The following is a 6,151-nucleotide window of genomic DNA, read 5'->3' as shown; positions in this document are numbered from 1 at the left end:
CCAGAAAAGTGAGTGTTGGTGAATGAAGATTTCATTTTAGCCACACTAAATCCAAAACCTAGAACGATATTAGATCACACTCTAGTATAAAAGGTGCATGCCTTCTAGAATAGTGATGACATAACCCGCCAAATGCCAGGAGAAAAGACTTTCTGTCAGTGAAAACAAAGGATGGTGCTCGAATTCATGTGCAAAAAGTTAGCATTGGAGAACTTAAGGGAATTATATGAGCAGTTCAAAAGAATCATCCCAATGAAAATATCGTTTTTTTAAAAAGTTTGCTGATTTACGTCCAAAACGCTGTTTTGCTGGTGGCAGTGGAACCCACACATTCTGTTTATGTACAGCACATCAGAACGCGAAACTAATGCTACAAGTGCTGAAACCTTTAAATATTACACTTGGCGATGGTACAATAATAACTGTTTGGAATTGGTGTTTAGCCAAGATCATATGTGTAAGCCAAGTACAGCATCTCACCTGAATGAATTCCCTTAATGTCCTGGTGTAGAAAATTTCAAATCTGAGTTAAGCTTACAGTTAGATGAAAAAACGGTGGACAATATCATATATAAACTATGGGTATCAATTAACAAATGTAATCTTGTCACATTATCGAAAAAAGCCGATGAGTTTGTCGAATGTATGTGTGAACAGTTGTTGGTGCTAAAAAGGCATTCCATTATCTCTAGAAAATAGACTGAATATTATAACTACTTAAAGGAGAACATGAAGGTTAACGAGGCTGTGGTCTGTATGGATTTTGTGAAAACTACTCATTTGTGTTGAAAGATGAGGTTCAATCTTTCCACTGGAACAATGACCGAGCTATCATTTCCTCAATAGGTGTCTACTACAGAGATTTGAATGTTATAAAATTCAAAAACATTGAATGCATCTCTTAAAGTCTGCAACATGATATGGTCGCCGTTCATTTATTCCAGACAAAACTTTTCTGTTACCTAAGATCACAGTTGCTTCCCAATGTGGAAAAATATATTATTTCTCTGATGGTTCTGCAGCACAATTTAATAATAGAAAGAATTCTCAAATATATGCCATCATGAAACTGAATTTGGAATGAAGACTGAACAGAATTCCTATGCTACTGTCCAGGGGATGGACTTGGCGGAACTATCTAAAGACTTGCAGCGAAAGCAAGTCTGCAACGACCATTTTAAGATCAGATTATGACACCGTCATAATTGTTCGCATGGTGTGAGGCAAATATTGACTCCATACATTTCTGTTGTTTCCATACAAAACAACGCAAGAAGGCAGAGCAATTACTGTAAAACAGTGTTATCCTCTTAAAGCCAACACCAAATACCCACAACACAGCTTTATTCTTGTATCTGAAATATTATAAGTAGCTAAAATATTTTCCAGCAGTGAGCAGTCTCACACTTTCACTGTCTCACAACAGGAAGATTTAAAACAGAGAATGAATTTAGCTTTCCTGAGTGGATTTGTAAAATGCAAGTATAACAGTAATTGGTTGGTGGGAGTAGTTTTGAACAAAAACAAACAACACAGATGGTAAAAGTGAACTCCATGTACCCTGTAGACCTTCTACCTTTATATTCCTAAGTGAATATACGGACATCATGGAAGTGCGTCTCGACCCAATCCTTACTGTTGTGGATCCCGCATGTTCCAAGGACCGTATATACCGCCTGTGTAAGTTATTTGTATAAAGTGATCCCAATTATTTGCTAGTTCAGAAATGTCGGTTTCTCACCGTATCGTATTTTTTGAAAAAAAAAATCATTCAATATGATCCCATTGCGATCCCATCATCAAACTTTCTCTACATGGTGCCGAAATTCACATGTATATATGAATTTTTTCAATTTTTTCTCAGGTAGGTTTTTGTAAAATTCAAGGTCAAAATTTGTCCTTGATGACCTTGAAATTCACAAACTTGCTAATTTAACCGACTGGTTGACAAAATACTTCCAACGGAGAATTGCAACAAATTAAACTCTTAACAAATCATTCTTCTTGGCTAATGTAACTGAGTAAGTTGGTGAAAATATTAGAGCCAATTTTCACGTAAAACAATAAGTCAAAAGAATAAAATGATTTAGCTACTACTTTCTGACTAGTAGTCCATACAATTTTTTCAAGAGTTTAGTTTACCGAAACTTGGATGTTTTAATCTTAATTCGACCCTCAAAATGTTTCTGTGTTATTTCTATATTTTCATTCAAAGGGTTTCCGTTCTTTCTCTTGGTGACCTTGATTTTCTGGGAATAACTGTTCAATTAGAAGGCATCGCTGCAGGTAGAAGAGAAGTCGAGTTGTTATAGGCACTGCTCTCGAAACTCAAAAGTTTCAGTTCGAATCCACTCAACTTATAAACAGGATTTTTGAATTTAATTTGTTCATACAAGGTGAATTATAAATTCTCATTGCATAAAATTCCACATCAGTAGAATTTACCTAGAGATAGTGGAAATCGATCTCATTGAAATATAATCAGGAACAGTCATCCATATCCACATTTGACTATGTTTCAGATTATTTTTGCTTAATCATCTATAGGAAATTACAGTTCTCTATTACTTATATTATAGGAACGGAAGTTTAGTTATATGTTACTGCTATCTACAATATAGAAATCTTGTTCCTTTCATATCGTAAATGCTTCTAATCGAGACATGCTTGTATTATTAAATATATAAATATTCATAAAATTACATAAACCAGTGTTATGTGCTCTAAAAATATTCAACGATGTAACTATGTATTATGTGCCATACTTGAAACATATAATTTGTTTTCTATTAAGGCAATAATCATCGCATTTAAACTGTTGAATACGCACATCTTGTTTTTTTCTTTCTTATATTGTCCTTTTGTTTTTCCGAATGCGTTTTGCGAACACATTGGAAACCAGTAATATAAGAATAGAAAATATTCGTTTTTGATGTTATGTATAAATGAGAGATATTAATAATAATTTTATTTAAATAAAACATATGATTTTTTATTTAATATATTGCTAGATCTTGCCCATATCTCACCCAGAACTAGGCTCACGCTCCATTTCTCGCTAACAGGCACTTTAATCAGAAAACACAATAACTTCATATTCTTTCTTGTGCACCATGTTTTCCTGATCTCATTAAACAATTTCCAAACTCTTTGCTACATGCAAATGTCCTTTCTCCTTGACTAGGACTCGAACCTCCTTTCATGTTTGCTTCTATATGATAGGTGGCCACTTTGTTTTTTTGTGCAACCAGGACTTCTGTAGAACCAGAGACACATAAACATTGTATTAACATTTTGGCAGCAGCGTAATAGATAAAGATCCTCATCTATGAAAGCAGGAAGAAATAGAATTACGTTTGTTAGTAGAGCAGCTACGAAACAAATGAAACTAGTACCAACGGACTACAACGACATATTTGCACTCCTAAGTGTGTTAAGTACACTTATAAACATGCGTTATTGCCAAACTTCCTCCCCTTTTCCCTTGGTACTTTCAAGAATTTATTTCTTTTAAAACATATGTTTGCCTGAAATATCTAAGCCGACAGTTGAAAACAAATGAAAATATTGTTCGACACTGGCCATTATAGACGATATGGACCCCCACCTGCGTAGGTTAGCTGTTATCTGGGACCAATGTGGAGTTCCTATTTTACTTTCACATATTTATTAATCTTATGAACAACAACATCGACATGAAATTTGTTTTTACATTCATCGTTATTTTGGCTTTTGGTAAAAATAAACAAAATGCACTTTGTTTCCATTGATACGTTGGAATTCACTCCGGACCACATAACTGACCAATGTGTGTTCAAGTTGAGCCAATTACTCCTCGTTTCCCACATGGGATGTTGTGGGGCCTTAGCGTCGCCCACGCTGACATAATACTGAGAAAATTCAAAATATTTTAATTGTTAAATGGTTACTTAAATGTCTATTAATGTCACTTATCCAGTTAAGATTAACATTTTTTATACAATTGAGAAAAGAAAGAGTGGATACTGTCTTCACTGTCGACTATTTGAGGCCATTTTCATCGTCAAACAATTAAAAATTGCAAATATTATTTTTCTAATTTATTTTAATATATGTAGTTAATTAACAAAATCCTTGTTAGTACCAGATGTTGCCTTCAGATCATCTAATATTGTGTAATGAAGGTTTTGATGTTCCACTATTTGTCAGAAATCCTTATATAGAACCAAAGTCTAGAATCCCGTTTTCTTTCAAATAAATGTCAGTCCGGGGCAGTTATCTTTTATTGTGTCGACAATATTTTCCTTGAAAAGAAACAATCTAATTATAATGATTTCAAGTAAATATTACATATAAACAAAAATTCAGTAACTTAATTATATATAAAATAATTAGTAGTGTAATTTTCCGATGATCCTCTTAGACTTTGAAAATAAAGTTAGGTAAGATAAGAGCCCGTTGAGAGCCTCACCAAGAAAGGTATTTGTTTACATTCATCATAAAATTAAATGGCTAAATTACAGCTGGCACTTGGATTTATTTTTCTGTTTGAATATAGTTACTTGATTGAGAGTGGATGCATGATATTAATATTTATCTCAATAATATTCCATGTATAATAATATTATTTACAATTTGAATAGGTCAAATTTGGTATCCTTCATTACTCTTCTTTTTTCCATACATTTAGCTGGTTGTGTAGTTACTTGATATTAACAAATATTTCTGTAACTACCCCAGTAGCTCCCTCAAATTGACCATGCTTGAGTCTCATATCGCCCCATACGGTAAATGTGAGATGGAGGTGTGCGCATTTGAACACACATTGGCCGGTTGTGAGTCCCAGATAGAATCCCGGCATATCAAGAACAATTTTAAAGCTTTTGAAGAACCTAATGTAGCAACCGATGTAGAAACAAAATGTTGTGCCGATTGTGTTGTTGATAAGATCAAGAAATAAGTAACAAGAAGATGGACATCTGATGTCAGACGCAAAATAATCTTTACGCCATCTCAATGTCTCATCCAATCCAGACCGATCTGTTGTGGTCCCATGTGGAATTTCAATTTTGTGACTTGCTATTATGAAGTTAAATGCGCATAAAATAATTCACGTTGTAATATTTTATTCTATTGCGTTTCTATAAAACAAACTTGTTAAACGAGTGAAGTAAGGAAACCTCTGCATTTCATTACTTCATAAGTAAAATTTAAAACTGCAAAGCAATAACTTTATTTTGCGAGAATCTGAGCGAGAAACATGGAAAAGTACAACGAAAGATGTGCTTTCTTCTGCGCCATGGTAGCAGTGAAAGAGTGCTTGGCACAAACTGTAAATGCGTTGAAATTCTGCATGTGCTGAAAACTACTTATTACAAATTTCGACATTTCGTGATAAAATGTTTTTGGAGAGGCACGTGCTTCATCCCCTGCTTTTTACAAAAAAATACTAAACATCTAATCCCTGATTTTATGTCCGTAATATCGTTACTTTGCTTTGCTTCGGTCTACTTCTTCCTGCCTGTCGCGCAGCAAATTTCAAAATTTTGTGTAGAAGCCTTCTGCATCAAACCATTTTTCAGTACAAAATAAGAAAAACACACATTTGCTTATTTCTTATATTGCAAGTACCTTGAGTTTCGTTGCAATTCTCCGTAAGCATAGGTATGGTTGAGTTACACTTATCAGAAATGTTGGTATCACACGATCAAATTTCGGAGGGACCTATACTCCCGGCATAGCCGCTTTTTACGAAAATAAGATACACGTATTCCCTGATTTACATCTATAATATCTGTACACGGTTTTCTTTGTTTCGGTACACTTCTTACTGTCCTCCGGGGGTAAACTTTCAAATTTATGATAGGGGCTTTTCCCCCTAAACGTTATCTCTTTAGAAGAAATTTAAAAAAACGTCTATTCGTTTATTTCTTGTGTGGTATCTACATGCCAAAATTTTAACAAAATGAGAATAGCACATTTCTATTGTTAACACATTTGTAAGCATTATCGTAAAGCTCTCTATCTCAGAAAGTTCATAAAGTAATATAGTAAAGTTCTCCATCTCAGAAAGTTCATAAAGTAATATAGTAAATAATTGACACTGCGTTTATAACGTTTCTGTCCAAGTGCAAGAAAAACGAAAACATACTAGACTCAGCGTGGCAAACTC

The sequence above is a fragment of the Thermobia domestica genome, unplaced genomic scaffold, assembly GCF_964235325.1.
Source record: "Thermobia domestica unplaced genomic scaffold, izTheDome1.hap1.1 HAP1_SCAFFOLD_471, whole genome shotgun sequence".
NCBI classification, from domain to species: domain Eukaryota; kingdom Metazoa; phylum Arthropoda; class Insecta; order Zygentoma; family Lepismatidae; genus Thermobia; species Thermobia domestica.
This window is presented reverse-complemented; position numbering follows the sequence as displayed.